At 44.5% G+C, this 23311-nt stretch overlaps 1 protein-coding gene and 1 long non-coding RNA gene across 12 annotated transcripts in view; one reads left to right on the top strand and one right to left on the bottom strand.

Annotated features, from left to right (window-relative positions):
* Positions 1–235: 235 nt before the first annotated feature.
* FXR1 (FMR1 autosomal homolog 1) overlaps positions 236–23311 on the bottom strand; it is an 819632-nt gene continuing 796556 nt past the window's right edge. For all 11 annotated transcript variants that reach the window (XM_078350221.1, XM_078350223.1, XM_078350227.1 and 8 more), the window contains one exon: positions 236–4908. The gene's annotated coding sequence lies outside the window, so the exon portion shown is untranslated. The remainder of the gene's footprint in view (positions 4909–23311) is intronic.
* On the top strand, positions 17181–20432 carry LOC144579475 (uncharacterized). Its single transcript, XR_013527021.1, has 2 exons — positions 17181–17417; positions 19220–20432. It is a non-coding gene; the product is annotated as an uncharacterized LOC144579475 (long non-coding RNA).

Raw genomic sequence — 23311 nt, 5'->3', positions numbered from 1 at the left:
TAATGTCAAGTTAACTAATCCTTTTATTATTTTTTCTATTTTGCAAACCTTTTTTTTTAAACACAAAAAGTAAAAGCCCAAGGGAACAAGAGTAGTTCTATATGACTTTATCAAAACTTGCCAAGATGTTACAAGATTTTAAAAGTTTTTTTAAAATTGGAGGGAAAACTCACCTCTAACACTGAAGAGCTTTATCAATGGTATATTTGCAAATAATCACTCAACATGCAGAACCTGCTTCTAAAGCCTTATGTTATATTTTATTTTGAAATACAGAATCTATGGTTTTCATATACATGGTTTAAATTCCAGGTGGTTATTTAATTTACATAGAGCTTTCCATATTTAACTTTTGGAGATTAAAACCTTCAGTTCTCAAAGACTATTGAAGCATATATATAGAAAGGAGAAAAACACCTGGTAAAATTCACTTTTAAGTAAATAGAATTCTTTTCAGTCATGTCTTTAAAATTTTTTAATTTGTGAGATATAAAATATTTGCTCTATAATTCAAAATCTTGATCTTCAGGGATACAGAACACAAAAATAACCCAAAAGCCATTGCTACAGGTTAATCACTTGAAACAGAAGCTAAAATCTGAGTTGGTATCTCTGTTCTTCCCTCTATTAGCTCAATCACAGTGTGCAATCACAGGTAAAATGGGATTGATGAGTTTTGTTTATCTTATAATATTCTAAGGATTAAACAAAATTATGAATTCAAAAGTGCTTTGTAAGCTATAGGGCATTAAGCAAATTAAAAATTTTAAATAAGAATTCTATCAAAGTGAACTATGATTTCTGCAAGACATTTTTATCTTTGACTTTTGTATCTAAGCCTAGTACCACTTTGGAATCACTGATTTAACCAATAGGAAGTAGAGCATCTTTCTGGTCACCTCTCTGACAGATTAACAACCTGGAAAAAAATGATCTACAGTTCGAGCTATATTAGGGGGACAGTGGAATCACTAGGACAATTCTGAACACAAACAGAGTGGAGACGTGAGTCTGAAGAGGGGAAATATCAAAGGTACGCTTTAACAAGGGTGAAACTTTGAAATCCAGCTGTTTAAGATTAATCACCATTCTTTCAGTTAAGCTGTTGTCATCTCTAACTTCCCCTGAGTAGAAAATAATCTACACTTCCAACTAAGTTATTCATGGTCCAATTTGTTCTCAGAATACTATAATAGGCTTTGTGAAGATAAGTTTTATAATAGGGATTTAACGTAGTGAGAAGCCAAGACACAGAGGCCTTCAAACACAGAATATATATATATATAAAATACATATATACTAACTGCTCCATCCTTCCCCTCTTCTTCTTCCCGCTCCGTTCCTTCTCCCAAAAGGACATTCACCCCCTACTTAAAAATTTACTTTTTACAAAGCATTCAGATGAAATGGCATCTCAACAACTTCATAGCACAATTAGTTTAGCCACTGCAGTGTTGTTTTTGAAGCCATTTTCAACAGAGCTGAGACAAGGGGAGAACTCTGAGTAAAGCACTGGAAGAAGAAATGCAGTGAATGTTTTTAAGAAAGAGAAACATAATCTTTCCTCTTGACACTTCTGTCTCTCTGACGGCCACATTTACATCCCGAGCTCACAGGCTAGAACTCTCAAAGAGAACTCTAGTTTCCTAGAGAAAATAAAACAGTCTGGGTGGCATCTTTGGGGGAGGGGGGTGTAGGAAGGAAAAGGAAATAATCACTGATGATGTATATATGTCATGTTTATTTTCTAGGTTTCTGATATCTTAAGCTGTTGAAAATACATGAAGTTATTCAGAGACTTTTTTTTGTTTGTTTGATTCCTCTTTAGCTCTATAAGATGTAACTCTCTATGCTTTTCTCTCATTTTTATTCAATTGAGTGTATTGACCTCTTGTTTTACAAAGTAGAAACCCTGAGTGCAACAAGTTTATCTTTATTCCAGACTGTAGGTTGTTGCTTTTTTTTAAGGTTCTTTATTCTTCCATTTTAAACATTTCAAAACATACATGCAAAATTTTAGTATTTAAAATATTAGGAACTCTTCACCTGTTAATGTGTTTTAATAACTAGCTTGCCTCTTCTGAGCATATTACATTCCTGCTATACCACTTTTGTAGCAAGCGTGCCTATCTTATTTAAATATTTCTAATAAAGTATGCAAAAAGATAAACATATGTGACCTACTTCTATTCAAAACTGGCTGGAAAACTACAGTTCACAGGAATTCTGTACCAGACACACATTTTAAACTTCTTTTGATAAATACTTTTTAAAATTGTCTTTTAATGTGCTCTTAATGACTTCTAGCACTCACACCTTCTTACGTGCTTTCCAAACTGTTTATACTGTCCCCAATAACACTCAGTGGAAAGCTGTCACTCCTGGCTAAATCCTTACTTAGGGTGGATGCTATGCCTCCGTGAGACAGGGTCAGGGGGTCAAAATCGATTTTGGAGGCCACCTGGAGAGTCCAGGCCATGAACTGACTCGAAAAATTTATATCAGAGCCAGAATGGTCCACCTCCCAGGGTCAGATCTGGCCTGACACCCCAACCGCAGGCTGGGGCATGCTAGACGGCGCTCACAGAGGCCAGGGTTGCTGGCCCTGCTAGCTGACCTCTTCAAACTTCAGGAGAATTTTTTTGGCAGTTACCACGGTGACTGGGTACTCTAAAAGCTTATCCTTCTTACTGAATGGAGGGAAAAAAATTAGGAAAAAAATATGTTAAAACCTACCTTGCAGAGATGCCTATCGTGGTTAAAGTAAAAAAAAAGAAAAAAAAAAAAAAAGGTTGGGGGCGGTGGGAAGGGAGGTCCCAAATTGTCTATGCCTTTGGTATTAATTACTACTGCTTTCCAAAAAAGAAAAAGAAAAACAATTAGAATTTACAAGTCTTTCAAACTGCAAAATTTGACATTTGGAGCAGATACTACTTTTTTGCTTCTTTTTCTTCATCTCTTTCTTGGTCAATAGCTGGCAACAATATGAACAACGCATTCAAGTATTTTTTAAAACAATGCGATTTACTTGGAAATTCTAATATCTCCCCTTTTCTTTGAGAATAATCAACTTAGAAATAAGAACCATCATAAATGCTAGTCTGTCAGAGTTAAAAGATGCTGTAAGTAATCATTTTTGCCTCAAAATCATGTTCAAGACTTTTTTTTTCTTTTCCCTGAAAGAAAAGTGTCCAATTTTGCTTGATTTGAAATAATTAAATTAGGAGAAAAGCAAGGGGCCATTATTATATATTTGATCTTTTACCAAATGACTTAATAAAAATAATGTAAACGTTAAAAACAACTGAAAATACTCTACATATGACAAGAGACCACCAGGAAGAAAAAAAATACCATGTATACTTCATTTTAGAGCAAAGAGCATTAAAGCTAAAGAAAAGCCATGGAATATTCTTCTGTGTTAATACCAAATGTTGTCTTGTCCTAAAGTCTCACAGCAATAGAAATATTTGCAGATAAAAATTTAAATTCCCCATGGGGTAAACCTATGCACATTATAAAACTCTATTAGTTGATTTTTGCTGATTGATTGATTGTAATACAAAATGCTTTAAAATGGCTCCCATGTGTGACTTGAAATTAGATGAAAATTATAATAATTTAGAAGTGTAATATACTTTAATCATAATAATACTTGCCTTTAAAAATATCGGAGTACTACACAATGACTTTTTATAAACTGCAATCATTGAGTTTTATTGTTATTGCTCTATATCTCTTATTTCATTTTCTCATCTGCTACGTACATAATCCAGGTCCTAGACGTCTTGGAAGGACCTCCTCTGCCATTTGGGTGCTGGCTGTGTGTGTGTGTGTGTGTGTGTGTGTGTGTGGTGTGTATGTGTGCACAAATAATGAAGCACTGGTGGATGTGCATTTTAGAAAGCAGTGGCTATATAACAAAAATGTCTTTGATTCAAATACCATTTTTCATCTTGACTCTGAGCCAAGAAAAAAATGAGCAATTACAGAAATATAGTAATTGACACTTCAAAAGTGAATACTAAAATTTCAGAGGAATGTTTTAACCTCATCTTAAATGTTCATTTTACTATGACCTATGTTGACTGTTTTGTAATAATCATTAAGTTCCTACAGTGGAATGAACATGAAACCAAGTATTTATAAATTAATCTTAATTTTTTTTTTGAGACAGAGTTTCACTCTTGTTACCCAGGCTGGAGTGCAATGGCGCGATCTCAGCTCACTGCAACCTCCGCCTCCTGGGTTCAGGCAATTCTCCTGCCTCAGCCTCCTGAGTAGCTGGGATTACAGGCACGCACCACCATGCCCAGCTAATTTTTTTTTTGTATTTTTAGTAGAGACAGGGTTTCACCATGTTGACCAGGAGGGTCTCGATCTCTTGACCTCGTGATCCACCCACCTTGGCCTCCCAAAGTGCTAGGATTACAGGTGTGAGCCACCGTGCCCGGCCCAATTAATCTTAATTTTTAAAAACCAAATGTAATTCAGAACCATTTCCTTTCTCCTCTTGTGCTCAAAACAGCCGCTGAAAGGCCAGGTCAGAGGCACAGTTTGAGCTGATCTTGCCGGGCAATCCAGTTACACTTTGCTGAAACACAGTTCTTTCAATTATGTAGTGTGGTTCTTAATATGTTGAAGTGGGCAACCAGGTTGGTGAGTCACTTAAACTGTGGTGCCAGCTCACTGTCCGTGATGAATTCGAACTGTCCTCAGCTGGGAACTCTTGGCAAGCTTCCTAAAAGACCCAGTGGCTGGCAAAGCATGAGAAGCTATCACACAGAAAACGAGGTCCTCCTTGGGTTTGGAAAACAGATGATAGAAGTCTTGGAATGATGCAAGCCAGGTCACAATCTCCTAAACCACGAGCCTTATCTTGAATGAAACATGAGTTCTAAGTTGGATCTGAAAAGGAAAACAAGTTATAGTATAAGGCAATGGTTCATTTCTACAAAAGAAGACAATGCCAAGTCTCTTAGTGTGGTTTCCTCTAGTCCAATTCAGAATCTCTCCCACAGAAAACCAAAAATCATTTTTCAGTCCTTTGCATAAACTTTTACTGAAAGGACTATGAAATAAATAGGTGTTTTGTTCAGAAACGCATAGATCTGGATCTTGCTTAGATTGAAAATTTGCAGATACGTTACAAAAGTCCAGAATGTGGGGATTGAGGAACCTAAGCAATTATCTAGTCTTGTGTTTTTACTTTACATATGCAAAATCTGAAGCCCAGAAACATGAACTGCCTTACGTACAAAATATTCATGAGATGCCTAAACTAGAACCTAGGTACTGGCTGGCATTCTTTCTTTCTTCTTCCTTTTTTTTTTTTTTTTTTTGAGACAAAGTTACCCTCTTGTTGCCCAGGCTGGAGTGCAATGGTGTAATCTCTTCTCACTGCAATCTCCACCTCCTGGGTTCAAGCGATTCTCCAGCCTCAGCCTCCCGAGTAGCTGGGACTACAGGCGCTCACCACCATGCCCAGCTAATTTTTGTATTTTAGTAGAGACGGGGTTTCCCCTTGTTGACCACGATGGTCTCGATCTCTTGACCTCGCTATCCACCTGCCTCGGCCTCCCAAAGTGCTGGGATTACAGGCTTGAGCCACCGTGCCCGGCCGAGGATCTTACATCTTATGGTAACAAGGGCGTGTTGTGAATACTATTTCTCCAGCGAATTGTTTTGATCGGTTTGTTGTGGTTATTAAGCAGCACTGACTTCTTTCTGTAGGTATGGAGTTGCGTCATTCTGCCAGGTTTGTAACTAAGTAACAGGAAGTGGGGCTTTGGTGTAGGTCTGCCTCTGCTACCAAATAATCATGAGCTGTGTAAGGGAGCAGGGCTGCCAGTCCAGGGAGGGCTTCATCTGCTTTTTCTTTAACATTGTTCTAATTTACTTCGGGTCTAACTTGTATCTGTTAGGATCGACAGAACCTAAAAACGAAGTAAAACAACAACAAACAAAAAGACTGTATAAAAATGTGCAATTAATTGCTGATACCCCAAACTGCCACTTATCTACTGCATTCAGCTGTAACAGTACTTTTTTTTTTCTGAGTAAGATTCTCACTCTGTTGCCCAGGCTGGAGCACAGTGGCGTGATCTTGGCTCACTGCAGCCTCTGCCTCCTAGATTCAAGCGATTCTTCTGCCCCAGCCTCCCAAGTAGCTAGGATTATAAGTGTATGCCACCATTCCCAGCTTATTGTTGTATCTGTAGTAGAGACAGGGCTTCTCCATGTTGGCCAGGCTGGTCTCGAACTCTTGTCCTCAAGTGATCCACCCGCCTCAGTCTCCCAAAGTGCTGGGATTCCACGCCTGAGCCACTGAACCCTGCCTTGTAATAGTACTCTCTTATTAGCGCATTTCTAGTGCTGTCTATGCTGTCTCGAAGTTCCCTTTCTAACTTGGCATGGCATTTGGAGAAAGATCATGATTTAATCTAAAAATTTGCTGGGGGGCCCCAAGGGAGAGAAGGGTAAGGGATGAGAATCTGAGAAGAGAAGGAAAAGTATTAGGTATGCCATGGGCCAATCAGTGACTCTCTAGGGGAGGGGGTGGGTGCTTAGAAAGATAGCTACATGTGATTAGCAGGTGAAAGCAGAGTAGTCCGGTAGTCCTCAACTCCCACTTGGAATTTCAAAGAAATGCCGTTTCCATAGGTTCAAGAGGGTGTTAGTTAAGGGAGACATATTTTGGTACTAATCACACGTTAAATTTTGGGAGCAGGGAATGAGGAACTCCTCTGAGGGTGGGTCTGAAGAGCATTTGCTTGGCAACCTTCAGTCAAAATGTGCGGATGAGGTTCAGCTACCTAGGCTGTACGTTTACGTATACTTTTCCATTTCTCAAAACATTTTCGTTGTCTTGCCTTGGATCTGTAGAAGAGTTCTCCAACCAAAGGAAAAAGAGTTGTTAAGGGAAGCTTCTTGGTAGAAGGGAACTTTCAGATATACAAATGTTTTCCTTTTTATTTAGACAGTCTCACTCTGTCACCCAGGCTGGAGTGCAGTGACACGATCTTGGCTCACTGTAACCTCCATCTCCTGGGTTCAAGCGATTCTCTTGCCTTGGCCTCCTGAGTAGCTGGGATTACAGGCACATATCACCACACCCGGCTAATTTTTGTATTTTTAGTAGAGATGCGGTTTTACCATGTTGGTCAGGCTGGTCTCGAACTCCCGACCTCAAGTGATCCACCCACCTCTGCCTCCCAAATTCATGTCATTACAGGCATGAGCCACTACACTGAATCTATTTTTCTTTTTAGAATCAAGGTTGATAAGTTGGAAGCTTAGCAGAAAAAAGAAAGTGAGGAATTGCTTGGCAGTGTGGTGGATAATGCTTGTAATCCCAACATTTTGAGAAGCTGAGGTGGGCAGATCACGAGGTCAGGAGATCAAGACCATCCTGGCCAACATGGTGAAACCCCATCTCTACTAAAAATATAAAAATTAGGTGAGTGTGGTAGCCAATGCCTGGAGTCCCAGCTACTCAGGAGGCTGAGGCAGGAGAATCGCTTGAACCCAGGAAGCAGAGGCTGCAGTGAGCCAAGATCATGCCACTGCATTTCCAGCCTGGGCAACAGAGAGATATTCCATCTCAAAAAAAAAAAAAAGCAAGTGGGGAATTATGGGATTAAAGTATGAGAACTTTCCCCTTGGGCTCCACCCAGAACTAGAAAGGCTGTGCGTCAGGAGCCATGCTGATTCAGAGCTGCTGGCCCTGCCCACTTCTTGGCCCACCTTAAAGCTTTTCCAGAGCTGTTCCTGCAGTGTCCATTCTAGACCCTCCCCACAGGACTACTGTGAGAAGGGCACAGTCTGGGGCAACCTGACCAGGGCCTACTCACTGCCAAACCGCTGCCACTGGAAAAGAGGCCCACCCTTTTGGTATCCTTCATAGGCCCGTAGAAAACTGCCAAAGACAGAATCTTTGAAACTGAATTTCAATGATTGTCAGAAGATAAGAGTGAGGTATAGCAGCTGCTCTAAAGCACCCACCCCAGCTGCCCTATCCAAGGGACAGGCCTGCTTTTTGACCACCATCTTCCCACACCCATAATGAGAGGAAGGGAAGAGGAGAGACAGAAAGGAGGAAGGGGAGAGACAAAAAGGAAAAGGTTTCACCTTGGAGGACGCTGATTCAGGACCCACATCTGCAAACTGAAAACTAAAAGCGGGCTGGGAGCAGTGACTTACGCCTATAATCCCAGCACTTTGGATCATGAGGTCAGGAGTTCAAGATCAGCCTGGCCAAGAAGGTGAAACCCCGTTTCTACTAAAAAAATGTAAAAATTGGTGGGGCGTTGGTGGCACACACCTGTAATCCCAGCTACTCGGGAGGCTGAGGTAGAGAATTGCTTGAACCTGGGAGGCGGAGGTTGCAGTGAGCTGAGATCGCGGCACTGCACTCCAGCCTGGGCGACAGAGCGAGACTCTCTCTCAAAACAAAACAAGCAAAAAAACAAAAACCTAAAAGCAAACAAAACAAAACAGAAAACTTACAACTTCAGAGTCTCAGTTCCAGGTTGCCCAGGCCTAAGACATTCACATTTGTGAAGGATGAGGGGTGGCTGGGCAGAATGTGGAGGCCCACGCATAGTCACTCACTGGGGAAAGTGAAGCCACAGTCCAGACAAGGCCTGTGAAGGGCCCCAGGGAGAACCGGAGAGTTTGTAGAAGGAACCAGTTTCTCTTCTGGATCCAAATGGCCCGTGCTTTGGGGTGACTGCAGTCAGATGAATGATCCGTTTCCTTCTGTCTGCCTGGTTGTGTCTAAATGAACATCAGGCCACAGATAATGCTCTCCCATCCTCAGTTTTCGAATCCCAAAACTCAAGTGCCCGAGAGTGAAACTTCACAAAAAAGTGATTGCCAGCAACAAATTCAGTCAGGCTGACAAATTGTCGATAATCGCCCCTTCAACACGCTGGATGACTTCTGGGCAATAAATAAGCAGATGCAAGAAGAGCTGCTGGCTGGGTGGGCGAGGTGCAGACCAGAGCCACACTGCAGTCTTCCCGCTGTGGCCCCCACAAGGGAGTGCATTCAGTGCGGGGACGGCGGGTGCCCACTTGCCCTTCTTCCTGTCACTCACACACACTGCACAGAGGAGCTTCTCTCTCTCCTCTCCTCCAGTTAACCCTTCTGAGTGTGTGTGGCTGTGGTCTCACGCACCCTTGATTTACGGTCACATTACCCAGGTTTGCTTTGGATTGAAATCCTGGGCCCCTGGAACGTATTGGACACCTAGTTACTTCCGTATACCTGTATATATTCTGTGACGGATGAATTGACACTCAATATAAAACTAGTATTTTTACCTGTGAATGCATTTGAAAAATGCAGGCACGTTACATCACTTAAGACCTTAAGACACATCTGAAGGAGATCTCTCAAGGTGTTTGCAGGTTAGCGCTCCTGCTATCACCCACCTCTGCTGGCCCTCAGCACACGCAGTCACAAGAGTGTTCTTGGATTCGTCTGTCCTGTGTTAGACTCACTCCGTGCTTTAAATTTAGGAGCAATTTTAAACACATACATGGATTTAAATATGCATTTATTATATAAGATATGATTTCTTGCATAGTTTACAAATCCAGTTACCCAATCATAAGGCTTCAAATTAAATTGTTAGTCGAAGCCCTCCTAGGAGTTTGATTTAGCTACAGAAGTTTGGGCTCAAGATTTAATTTACTCTTCTACTTTCTCTAACATGAATTTTGATTTCTGCATTGAAATACAACACAGCACTTGAATTAAGTGTCTCCTTGTTAAACTGGAGGCTTTTCTAATTTCTCTGAACTCTATAAATGAACTGCATTGTCACATAATCGATAGGAAAATCTCAGCTGTCACAGATCTTAAGCAACCCTTTGCCACAGAAATAACACGATCTGGCATTTCTGAGTTGAAAATGTGCTGTTTGGATGACGTGAGACCAGAACTACCCAGACAGCTTTAAATACTGTTGTCTCTAAGAACGGCGGAGGACTGACCTGCTGAGAATGACTGAAATACTTCGAATAGGCTTTTCTCCTGGTTAGAGACCAGGTGTTGCCTTTTCTTCTTCCATAAATAAGTAATACAAGAGCCAGCATATTGGGGTCTGGGATTCAAAGCTGTTTCTAGGCTCAGCTAAGTTTGCTGCTACACAGTTTATAACAGAATTTCGAATTAAGTGTTTTCTTCTCCAAACCAATAAGCAATTCAGGCTTGGATTTTAGAGTCGAAATCTGAAACTAAATGCCCAAAAATCTCAAAACCTGTCCTTTGAAGCTTTGAAGCTTCAGGACAGGTTGATTATTCCCATTGACATGAGCAGGGTTTCTGCAGTAGGTAAAGCCCTCAGCTCAAAAGAAATGGAATGGCACCTGATCATAAATAACATGAAACCATAAAAGCACAGCAAGCCACTTCTCTGCCTCAGTGCCACTGTTTCTTGCTGAACTCTCAGCAAGAAAGTCTGAGTCTGCCACACACAAATGCTGCCATATCACAGGAGAGCATGAGGAAGATGCATCCTTACCTGCATCCTCTCCACGTTTATCCGCTGCTCCTAAACGAATGACTTGTTTCGCCGAGGGCATTTTTTAAGGTGTTACTGGGTGGCCCTACCCAACTCTACCCCACTTGGTAGATTAGATCATGTAATAAATACCTTATTTCAGAACAACCTTGCTAAAAATGCTTATGACCTTGTCATACTATGAATCATTTACATACCAAATGTAAAAACATTCTCTCATTTATACATTTGCGCTGTCAGAGAGTTTGTGTATTAAATATTATGGTTGGCCACACTTTGCCTGCATGGGCCAATCTAGACAAAGAAATGCGCCAGAGGGGAATCAGATGATAGCAACCTAAGCGACACAGATTCAGTTTATAACTTCGAAGCATGGATGTGTAAAACTTTTCTGAAACTATGGCTGTTGGAGGCTGCATCTCCTACATCCACCATCGGTAAGATCTTTGGGCTGAATCAAGAAATACCACCTCTAATTAGTTCAACTGCCACCAGGGATCCCCTGCATCAGGTCAGGTATTTGGCTTCTGTTCAACTCTGGAAGAAAATGGGACAACTTGGACTAATATAAAAAGCCAACATTTCAAATTGGCTTCAATTCTCAAGATCTTAGAAGCCCCCAACCCAGTGAGTCTACTTTTTGGCAACCTTGTTCTAGCTTCAAACTCTCTGGTTAACACAGGAGAGTTTATCCATGATCATAGTCCACAGGCTTCTCCATAGCAGTTAAGGTGACATTTGGGAACTATGTCATGCCAAAGGGGCCCAAACCTATCCAGGAACCAAGTTATTTATCTCTGAAGCAGCTGTCATTTGTGGAGGTGGAACAGGGAAAGTAAGAAGAGCCATATAATAGCCAGGCTGGGAGTGGTTGACCTCCGATTATCCATCAAGGAGAGATGACTGGTGAAAACTCTCTTCTTGGACGCTTGATTAGCATATGAATTTGCCTCATTTACAATTAAGGGTAATGACTAAACCCCATTCCAGTCCTTTTTTTTTTGAGACCGAGTCCCGCTCTGTCGCCCAGGGTGGAGTGCAGTGCTAGGATCTCGGCTCACTGCAACCTTTGCCTCCCAGGTTCAAGCGATTCTCCTGCCTCAGCTTCCTTAGTAGTTAGGATTACAGGCATTCACCACAACACCTGGCTAATTTTTTGTATTTTTAGTAGAGATGGAGTTTCACCATGTTGGCTAGGCTGGTCTTGAACTCCTAACCTTGTGATCTGCCTGCCTCAGTCTCCCCAAGTGCTGGGATTACAGGTGCATGAGTCATCAGACCTGGCTTCCATCCTAGTCTTAGACACTGAAGAGTTTAATTTAATTTAATTTAATATTTTTTTTCGAGACGAAGTTTCACTGTTGTTACCCAGACTGGAGTGCAATGGCACAATCTTGACTCACCGCAACCTCCACCTTCTGGGTTCAAGCAATTCTCCTGCCTCAGCCTCCCAAGTAGCTGGGACTATAGGCATGCGCCACCATGCCCAGCTAATTTTTGTATTTTTAGTAGAGACGGGGTTTCACCTCATTGACCAGGATGGTCTCAATCTCTTGACCTCGTGATCCACCCGCCTCAGCCTCCCAAAGTGCTGGGATTATAGGCGTGAGCCACCACGCCCAGCCTTTATTTAATTTTTGTAAATGGACTGTATTAAGCTATCTTGTCCTTGATTTCCAAGATATAAATCACATAAGGTCAATACTGCAAGTTTGATGATTTGCCTGCATTCTTAATCACATAGCACAGAGACATGAAGCCCTGAATATAAGTGATGTACTGACAATCCCAGCATATGTGGCTCCAATATTTTAGGTTCAGGCCAGGCACGGTGGCTCACGCCTTAGTCTCAGCACTTTGGGAGGTTGAAGTGGGCAAATCTCGAGGTCAGGAGTTCGAGATCAACCTGGCCAACATACTGAAACCTGGTCTCCACTAAAAATACAAAAATCAGCCTGGCATGATAGTGGGCCTGCAGCCCCAGCTACTCAGGAGGCTGAGGCAGGAAAAGCACTTGAACCCGGGAGGCAGAGGTTGCAGTGAGCCAGGATCATGCCACTGCACTGCAGTCTGGTGAGAGAGCGAGACTCCACCTCAAAAAAAAAAAAAAAAAGGTTCATTTTTTTACATACTTGCCCACCTTCTCTCTCCTCTACTCCCAACAGGAAATGTTTCTTTCTCTGACCCTCTGCAGTCTAACCTTAACAGTACAGAAACCATGAGCTGAAGATAACTGCTTGCCTGCAGTACTATTTATGAACCATCCTTTTTTTCTTTCCCTAGGTATCTATCCTAAAGGATTGAGCAATGTGCTATGCTCCTTCTCCACTAGGTCTGAGGGAAACGGTGGAGGCTGCAAGAGCATCTTAACCCTTGCAATGGCCTAGCCAGCAACATCTGTTTAGTTACATAGTTCCCTGAGCGCATGCTCAGTTTAATTTTACAAACATACCTAGATCTATATTTATCTGTTTCAGTGGCCTCCAGTGTTTGTCAGGAGTACTGTGCCTGGTAGTTCATGGCATGATAGTTCATGCCGGTAATCCCAGCACTTTGGGAGGCCGAGGTGGGTGGATCACCTGAGGTCAGGAGTTAGAGACCAGCCTGTCCAACATGGAGAGACCCCATCTCTAAAATAATAATAATAATAAATTAGCTGGGTGCTGTGGCAGGTGCCTATAATCCCAGTTACTCAGGAGGCTGAGGCAGGAAGATCACTTGTACCCGGGAAGCAGAGGTTGCAGGGAGCCAAGATCGCGCCATTGCACTCAAGCCTGGGCAACAAGAGCAAAACTCTATCTCGAAAAATAATAAAAAAGATTACTGTGCCACCAATCCTGGCACATGAGTCCTTCTATCTAATATGTGTCATTACACAAAGCATTATAAAACCCCATTTCCTGGGAGCCACGGTGGCTCGGGCCAGTTGTCCTGGTGCTTGAGGAGGTGAGGCTATGAGTTCAAGGCCAACCTGAGCAACATAAGAACCTCTCATTCAGTAACAACAAAAACAACAAAATAAAACCCCATTTCCAACCTCGCAATATACCCTAACTACAGAAATCATGACATCAGCATAAGAAGCACAAAATTCCAAGGTTGTTATTGGGCTATAGTTCCATCAGATCTGTATGGACATGTGCTCTTCTGAAACTAAGGGCTGGGCCGGTGGATCCCTTGCACGAAGGAAGGTCGAAGTCAGAGTTGGAACATTTCTTCAAGAATCAAGACACAGCCATCTCCTTTTTTCCTTCCTCTCTCTTTCCTTGACCACCAAGGAAACATGTCTTGAAAGATACTCTTCCACAGGTGTTTCATTAGACATGTGTAGATATCAGGACTTATCGGCACTACAAGCACTTTCTGGTCTTTCTGCTGGGGGATGGAGTTTGGGACAGTTTACTTCTATCGGTCCAGCCATTTGTGGAGGTGCAGATTAGCTGCAACTCTGCTGAGGCAGGACTGGTGGTGGCGGTAGAGGTCAGTGGGGTTGAGATGTATTCAGATGTTAATTTACACCTGAAAAGACAGAATGTAGTTACCCACTTGGGGGTGACTTAAGTTTCTGTTGAATACCAGCTGTGAGTGCTTCCTTGTGAAAGATGAAAGTTGAAATTGAGGGAACAAGTAGTCTAAAAGTTATGGGAACAGGAAGAAGAGAAGGAGCAGGAACAATCTTGATGAGCAAAACAAAATATATTTAGCCATCAGCCGTAAATCTGTTTTCAACTTTTCCTTCTCAGTGAAGGTTTAAGATGGTAATTTCCACTTTACTAAATATTTGGAGATTGGGGAATCTGAAAGTATTGGTGTGAAATAAGAATGAAGAACTCGCCTCACTTTTCTGCCATTTGGATGGGTTTTCTTGCCTCACATAGTCTAACAACTGCTATCCACCTTGCTTAATGGAATGCCAAGTACCCTGGGAGTAACTAAGAAAGAAAAACCTTCCACATTCCAACACTGCCTTTAACCTCAAACGACAGTAAAGCGTCCATTCAGACCCCAAGACCACACTGAGGCATTAATTAGGCTGATGAAATTCATCGAAATGTATGGATTCAGCATAATCAAGTTTCTACCACAGACTATCGTTAAGGAATACGTGAGCAGCTGGGAGAAAAGAAAGTACTGTTAGAGTTAAGTCATGCATGTAATTGAGTATATTTAACATAACCATTTTAATGATCAGTGATTAAAAGTGCATCTTACTTAAATGGTAGATCCTCTGCAATTTGTTCATATCAACTCGATAATGTTCTCAAGAGGAAAAAGTAGGGACACAAATTTCTAAACAAGATCTCATTTGAGTTTGGGGGGAAAAAGCAGGAAAGTGAACTAGAAAGAAAATTGTGGCTTTTGCATGCAGCCAGCTACATGAGGGTGATATCAATTAATCACTGTTTTAGGCATCTTCTGTGCTCAGTTTATACAAAGTGTTAGGAATATATAATAAGTGATTTTTTTATTCCTCAAAAAGAATGTATTTTTCCTTAAAGATGTTTTCTCTGTTTGACAATACTTTTTTAAGGGGGCTGGGGGTGCTGCTCAAATCCTGTTGGTTTTAAGAGCTTCTCTTAAGATCCTGGGATGTTCATATTTCCAATTCTTCTTCCAACCTGTTGGGTTGGTTTATCTCAGTGGAACTTGCCTCTGTGAAGATAACAGTGGGAAGAAGAGCAGGCATCGCAAGGAGAAAGATGCACCCACATGTGATGGACCAAGAGCGCAAACAGTTCAGAAACCCGCCAAGGGGAAATTAGCTGTTCAAATCAGCCAGGGGCCTGAACCAAAAGCCCACGCGTTTAGAGGCAGACTCTGCTCTCCTCTATTCACTCGGACCTGGCCAGATAAATGGAGTCATTGTGGAGCCAAGCACAAGCCAGCCCCACTCCTTTTGTTGTATTTTCTCAGCTTTTGTGCTCAAAACACGCAAATCACCGACGACTTTGCCCAGGAAAGAATCGAAGGAGAGAGGTAGCTCTATATCTACAACTACAAGTGTGCAAATCACACAACACCCACACATCCACGCAGGCACTACTGAGAGCGAGGGCTTAGGAGGCACACCCAGCTCCCAAAAGTTGCTTCACAGGGCTCTTTTTATCTCCCTTCACCCCCGCCCCCACTCCTATAGAGAGACACATCTATTCTTCCGCTCAAAGTAGGGTTGAAGAGCGGCAGGCACATCTTGAACGTCTGGGAGTTGCACTGAAACTTTTACAAGCCTGAGACAGAAAGGAAGGAAGCCACAAGCACGGAAAAGTATGTTGGCACACACTATTATTCTGCTTGCTGCAAACAAAACAAAAATGTCTTAAGGGAAAATTCATTTGATGCCTTTCTTTTCACCCAGAAGCATGTCTTCTTTGGCTTGGAGGGACAGCTCTTGGGAAATCAGGTCTCTCAAGGAGCACTCCCGCCCCCAATGTATAGTCTATAAATATAGTGGAAGAGCCATGCCAGGGGTAGTAAGTGCAAGAGAATCTGGAGTCTTGAAAGCATCTTTTTCTTCTGGCTATGGTGGCACTTAAATGATAATGCGGGCAATGGAGCTGGGAGATTTATATCTTTTGGAAAGTAGGGCGAGCCAGATGGTAATAGCGTCATTAACACACAAACTTAGGATGTGCAAGTGAAGCTTGAAATTGGGAAAGAGATCAGGAGAACAAAGGGGGCTGCTGTTGAAAGGCTACCCCTCTTCTGCCGGCCAAAGCTAAGCGCCCCTTGGTACTGGGGTCTGCTGCTGCCCAGAACTGGATAATAAACGACAGCTTTCCCCTCCCCTGTTGTGACTTAGAAAGCACCAAGAAAACTTTTGCAATAGGCAAGTTCGGCACTTATTTATGTGTAACCCTTTGTAGTCTGAAGTGGCAGGAATGGGCCTTTAAGCCAACTGCACTTCCAATCCCACCCCTCACCCCAGTTTGATAAGCCCTGGCAATTGTTGACATTTATTTTATGAAATCAAAGTGCCGCTTGTTGTATGTTTCAGACAAAAGTTCATTTCCCTCCCCTTATGTAAACACTCTAAGTAAATATTAAAGGTTGGACAGCACTACATTTTCGTTTTGGTGACGGGGATTGGTGTGAAGGTGTTGAGGGGAGTTAAACTCTGGTTTTACTCTGCAAAGCTTTAACCTTCAAGGTAACTCCCACTGAATAGATATAATTCAGAGAGAAGAGAGAAGCCATTAAGACAAGATTAACAATGGCGTTAATAATAATAATGCATGTTTATAATAAAGACCCACGCAAACCTCTATAAACAAGCAAGGAGGTTTGAAAATAAAACGAAATTAATAACATTGTTCTCCTTTTTAGTAACACAACGTATGTAGGTAGGTACGTGCAAACACGCATACATATACTATACACACATGTGTATATGATGTTCTAGGAAGACAGCAAGAGTAACTAACGGTCATTAAGTATCGACTGGCTTGAGTGATGCCTGTTAGCGGCCAAAAGTTGAAGATGTCTAAACTAAAGTCGAACGTTTTTCTTTTTATTCTTGAAAAATAAAAATACTGGAGCTCTTTAAAAGCCCGGGGGACTTACCCTCAGGGATTATTCAGAGAAAAACTGAGACTGGCCGTTCGTCACAGGCAATTGTAAAGGGTTTCAAAGGGCCGATCAAACGCTGGCCAGAGTAATCTACATTCAAGTCGGGATGGCGGTGTTCCGGCACACACCTGCGGGCTGTTTGCTGTCGAGCCCTCTCCGAGCTACAAATCATCATTAAAGCGAGCTGCTTAAGCTCTCCCCAGCTTCGAGACAAGAGTGACTTGGGACAGTTCACTTTGATATTGCTGCAGCTCGCCATTGACAAGCAAGCAATTTTGGAGTTCGGGCCAGAGCCCCACATCCTAATGCGTTTCGCGAAGTAAGAAGGTTGGGGGGATGAGGGGCAAGGGGCGTGAGCAACTGCAAAGGTCGGCCTCTTTCACCCATTTCCACAGCAGAATCACCGCAAAAACGGGTAGGAAACCGGATTAGATCAGCTGAGACGCGCCTTGAATCTCCAGGGAGGGCTCTCCCCAAACTTTTTCCCTGCAACTTTTAAGCGACCCTCAGTTTCCCTCCTTCCCGCTCTTACGCGCCCACACGGAGCTCAGCGCCCTCCCTGGAGTTCGAGACCGCACTTTTCGTCCCCGGGGCTGGTATCCAGTTTGGAACTTTCACTTTTGGTTCGTGCGTTTGCGATTATTTTCCCCCCTCTGGTGGGCACCTTGCCCTCCCTGCTCTCACCGCCCTCACCTCGAGGGGAGGGAGAATAATCCGGAGCTGGGCCTCTGTCCGCGGCTGCCGGGCGCCCGCACGCCCCGCGCCATCCGCGCGGGACCCTCCGGAGGGGGCGGGGCGGGGGGAGGAACCGGCCGCCGGGGATGCCCAGATCGTCGCTCGGAGAGAACGCAGCAGACCGATGTTCTGCTCTCAGCGCGAGCGTTTCCGTTTGGATCCGGAGTGGAGGTGTCTGCGCTGTGCAAGACGCAACAGCACAGTGGCGTCAGGATAAAAAAAAAAAAAAAAAAAAAAAAAAAGGAAAGAAAGAAAGAAAGAAAAAAAAAAAGGGCGCACGATGCGGGAGGCGCAAATATGGAAATTAAGTCATTAGGAAGGGGTGTGGCCACCGCGAAGCCCCCTCCTCCATCCCGTCCTTTCTCCCTCGCTGCCACCGTCCCGGCTGGCTAAATATGAGATTACAAACAAACAAATAAAGCAGGAGCTGACTACGCAGTCCCAGATCAAACGCGCTCCAGATAATCCGCTCCGCTCAGCGCCGTGGCCAGACCTGGTGCTTCTCGCCGGCCCCGGCGTCCGCGGCTCTGAAACGCAGGGCCCGCGGCTGCGTTTCGAAGGCACAGCACGTGGCCCTGACGCCCCGTTTGTATACGTTTCCAAACATCAGACAAACGCTTCCACCGAGACGGGAACCGTCTAAGGGCCGCTGCTGAGCTCAGGGGTCCTCTCCTAGATGCTGCTAGGAGAGGAGGAGGGGGTGGGGGTCTTTTTGGGGAGAAAGACAAGAAACCGACAAAACCAACTAGAAAGTGACGTCCCAGAGTTCCTGGCCCACGGGCCTTTCCTGGGGCGCTGCTGGGGCCTGGTGGTGGTGGTGGGGGGGGGGTCCGGAGCTTTCCAGCCGCGGGTGTGATATTATTAACCAAAGACCAGAATTGAGGGCGAGGAGGTTGGAGAACCTAGTGAGCAAAATTATATGCGGACATAAAACGTTCCAGTTGGGGCAGGGGGGTAAAGAACACGCAAAGCCTCTCAACCCCCCCATACCCCAATTTCCCCCCCCCCAGCTGCCCTGCCCCTGCGTCCTCAAAGCCTGCCTCTGTGCAGGACTGAGGGAAAAATGGCACTTTCATGGCTTTCCTTCCTGCGTGGCTCGCCTCCCTGTCCCTGCTCCCTGCCTGGCGCTCCCCCAGCTGCGGGCCCCTTGGAGGAAGGCTGCCCAGTCCCCTCGTCTCCCGCTGCCTGCAGGCCACAGAGCCTCAAAGCACGCATTGTCCAGCGGGGCGGGGAGGCCACAGACCCATGGAGAAGAATAACACTGCGCCCAACTCCTGTTAGGGAAAGTTTCCCAAATGCACTCCTTGTGGTGGGAGGGGGCGGGGGGATACATTTTGAAAATCCTCTGCTTTCTCCAATTCTTTGGCCTCTTCCTACATTTTTTAGGTCCTGAGAAAGACAGAGAGTGGACCGGGAAGAAACTGGAAGGTGGCGTGGAGGGCCGAAAATGTGAACATGACTCTAGTGAAACAGCCAATGTGATGGTTTTTAAACGCAGGTGGGAAGAGAGAAGGGAGATGTCTTCTCCCAGGTCTGGTTGGGGGACAGCTGCATGGCCCGTGCGCTGGGGGCTTCAGGAAGACTGGCCCACGAGGGCGCGTGTGCAGGCAACGCATTTTGCACCTCCTGTTTATCTTAGAAACGGGGCGGAGAGGGGGTGGGTGGGGAGCGATTGTTCGGCCTCCCGACAGGCAGAAGTTGAATAAAATGGAGAGGCGGGCACACGCAAAAACCAAAACTGCTGCAGGCTCAGAGTCTTCCTCCTTGACCCGAATTCCAAATGGTGGGGGCTCTTCGTCTGCAAAGGACTCGGCTGTCTGAAGACCCCAGAGACAGCGGTCCTCCAGTGACTGCAAACGCCGCGATAGACCGTTAGAACTGAGGCTTTTGGGGCAAATGTAATTAATCTTTCATTGGAGCAGCGGGGACCCATTCCTTCCAAGCGTTGTCGTCCGCATTGTAGTTCTCTGAGTTTCGTGTGCTCTTCCAGGCGTTTGCAAAAGAATGGCAAAACTCTGCCGGAAACAAGTATATTCCCAGACAGTGCGATAGTGAATCCGTTTTTAAAATCAAATCAAAACAAAATAAGACAAAGAAAGAAAGAAAGCCTCAGGCCTGTGCTCTTAGTGTCCAACCACCAAAATGAGGGAGGGGCGAGTAAGTGGTTGTGGCTATTTGGAGTCGCGCTAATTTGGTGTGTGGACTTAATGCCTTAACGCTAAATCGGCAATATAAAGGGCTAAAGAGCAAGCCCGATAAAAGCTCTAATTACTATTGGAAACTTTAGGTGGTTGCTAGGATCTGAGGACCACCACCACCACAAAAAAAAAAAAAAAAAAAAAAAAACAACCCTCCAATAGAGTGTTTAGACTGCATATATGGGGGTGGGGGTAGAGCTCGTAGAGGCGAATAGTACCCACATCTGCTGGAACTTCCATATCTAAGCTGTTCATTTACGGGAGCCAACTTATGAAATCTCGACAATTAGATCTTCATTGTTCTTCCTCCACAACACTGTCTAGAAAGAAAAGGTCTTCTCGGTCGGGGCCAATCCAACGAAGCGTTTGACGTTATTAAATAATAAAGCGATTGTGATTTACATTGTTGTTCAGAAAAAAAGGCCAATTATCCACTGTTATGTTGCCATAAAGATCATATTAACTCGAATTAGTAATCAAACAATATGCGAGCGTTTAAAAAAGTACAGCCGAACTGGGTGACAGCTACCGCGACGTCTTCACTTTCACCCGCATCCCAGCGCCGGCAGCGGGAGCGAAAAAGGCAGACGCCGCAGACCCGAAAGGAGGGAAAGAGCCGCAAAGTGGTGATTAACGGTCTCCAGTGTTAATTATTCTCAATTAATCCCAAACAGTACAAAGCCTCCCTGGTTCCCTGCGAGTTCCCTGGTTCCGATGCTCTGAGAATTGTGCCTGACTGGGAGGGGTTTCTAAGAACTCCGGAGGAGGCCATTTCCACGCAGGTGTGTCTGTGAGCTCAGGGGCTAGGGATGCAGGTGTGTGCGCGAGTGTCGAGGGTGGGGTGTGAGTGTGAGGCTCACCACCTTTCCTGGAGCCTGGCGTGCACCCCCAGGTAGGCGCCGCGGTGGGCAAGGCCCGCAGCATCTTCACGACCCTAGTGCATCTCGCGTCTTCTCTACTCAAATCACCCTCTGTCGTCCTCTGTTATTAGGTTTATAACTCGTTGCCCACTTAAATTTGTGCAGCCAACCAAGGAAATCTAAATAGGTTGGAGTCGCCCCATGGGTACAGAATGGAGGCTTTAATAAGAAAGATTAATTGTGGGTGTGTACCGGCCGGAAGACGCGTTAGCTATCAAGTGGCGGCTGGCTGTGGGTCGAGGGGCGGGAGACGCCTCTTCTAGGCCTAGACTTTAGTAGGCGCCGTGGGCATACGCTAACGCGGGCCACCCGGCGACTCGTGGTAGTCACAGGTTAGCGAAGGGCTCCACAGCACTCTGAGCATCTTTTCCTGTGTTATTTGAGGTTTTAAAGAACTTGCCCCTTACTTACCCTGCACATCACATCTTCCAGCCCTGCGCCCCGCGCCGCTAGGCCCCGCATTCCTGGTGCCATGCGGGAGGGAGGGGTGTGGTGACCGCTGTCCTAGGAGGCCCGTATATCCCCGCCCCCACCTACTGAACACTATTCTGGCAAATGGCTGAAACGTTTTGCTCCTGCAGTCAGAATGTTGATATTTTGTTTGCTGAGTGACGAAGCATGGATATGTGCATGTGTTTTCAAAATGCACACACGTAAGCAGGCAGTGAGGAATTTTACTGGGCGAGTGCTTCAGCAAGCCAAGGCACAGGGGACCGAGTCAGCCAGCGACAGGGTGGCGGGGTCTCTCCAGGCGCGGTGGGGCATTGAGGGAGCTGTCCTCACCTGCGTGGCCTTTCCCTCGCTCCTCCCTCTTTCAGCTAAAACCTTCAGAGCCGGGACTAAGAAGTGGCGAAGTGGGTGGTGGCAGAGAGGAGCAGGGACTGGTTCGGGGCTGAAGGACCTGACTAGAAGAGTTTGTCTAGTAGTGTGCCCTCCTTGAGTAATTCCATCTAAAACTTGAGGCCCAGGGCCTGGGCTTCAGCAAATGGAAAAAGAACACTTGGAAGGTCCATTCCTTGCAAGCAGAGGGGCAGCCAAAGGGTGGTGGCATCTTTGTTCAGAGTTTTATAACAGTTGCTGCCTTTCCTTCCTAACCCTCTTCTTCCCAGTAAAACCAATTCAAAAGGGAGCAGAACTCCACTCCACAAGGTTAATGTTCATTCATTTGTAGGATTAACTCTCTTCGTGAAGCATAATAAAATACTAGAGGTGCTCTTACATTTAAATAAATAAATAAAATTTACTCATTCTCTCCTTTCCTGTTTGATCTCTCTCAGGACACAGAAAACAGTGTCTTGGAACCTGAGAAGTCTTAGATGAACTTTTAACTCAGAGTTTTCAGATCATCTGGCGTTGCTGTGGGCATTGGCATTGGGAGAGAATGTAGAGACCAGCTTATTTTTAATATCTATAGCTATACATTCTGGTTTGGAACTCACGATTAAAAATCTATTTGTTCCTCCCAGGGCTCCGCGGATTTCAATGCTGGTCATAGGAGCCACAAAATGTTCATTAAAGGAGCCTAACCAAGGCTACTGTGTAGCCACTTTGTGAACTCAGAACTAAGGATGGGGGGAAAAGTATGAAAGTGTGAGTTGATGTCACGCTGGCTGTCAGTGTGTGGTCTATTGTGGAGAATGGTGCTTTTTGACTGAACAGAGGGAGCCCCCCCTCCCCCCTTCCCCAGCTCTACTGCACCTGCACTGGATGAGGGAGTCCCTGCCATTCAGCCCATCGCAGACTGTTCAAACAGAAGACATCTCTGACAGCACTCAATTCATTACATTTCTTCCTGCTTTTCAAACCAACACACATACACACACACACACACACACACACATACACACACACAAAATGAGTATTGCCAGCCAGTGACAGCCAAAAAAAAAAAAATCTTAAAATACTTTATATGCAGCTAATTTGGAAGCTCATACAACTAACCATGAAATATTTTGTATCCTTAACTTGAAAGGCTTTCTTGGAGGTGAGGGGGGAGGGAATTACCTGATTTTTCCAATTGAGAATATATCTCCATAGTTTACATGGGGATAGTAAGTTTGCAGAAAGACAGTGTTAGCATGGGGCAGAAAGACCTTTCGATGGGAATAAAAGCAGAAATGTGCAAAGGAGAAAGCCTCTGATTTATCTCCGCTGATGAGCCTGTTGATATGCATTCATAATTCATGCTGGGGGAACCAGCTTGCTAATAGAGGTGGGGTACCCAAGAACCAGAGGTGGGCAGTGAGGGAAGTAAGAGTGGGCAGTAAGGGAAGCATTGAGGCTGAAGTGTAAGCTAAACATTTAAATCAGTTTCTTAACAAGGCAGTCTTCCCCCATATGCTCAAGTTTATTTTGCCATC

Source organism: Callithrix jacchus, chromosome 15 (assembly GCF_049354715.1).
Source record: "Callithrix jacchus isolate 240 chromosome 15, calJac240_pri, whole genome shotgun sequence".
NCBI lineage: Eukaryota > Metazoa > Chordata > Mammalia > Primates > Cebidae > Callithrix > Callithrix jacchus.
Note: the sequence above shows the minus strand (reverse complement) of the source record. Positions and strands in the feature narration are given on the sequence as shown.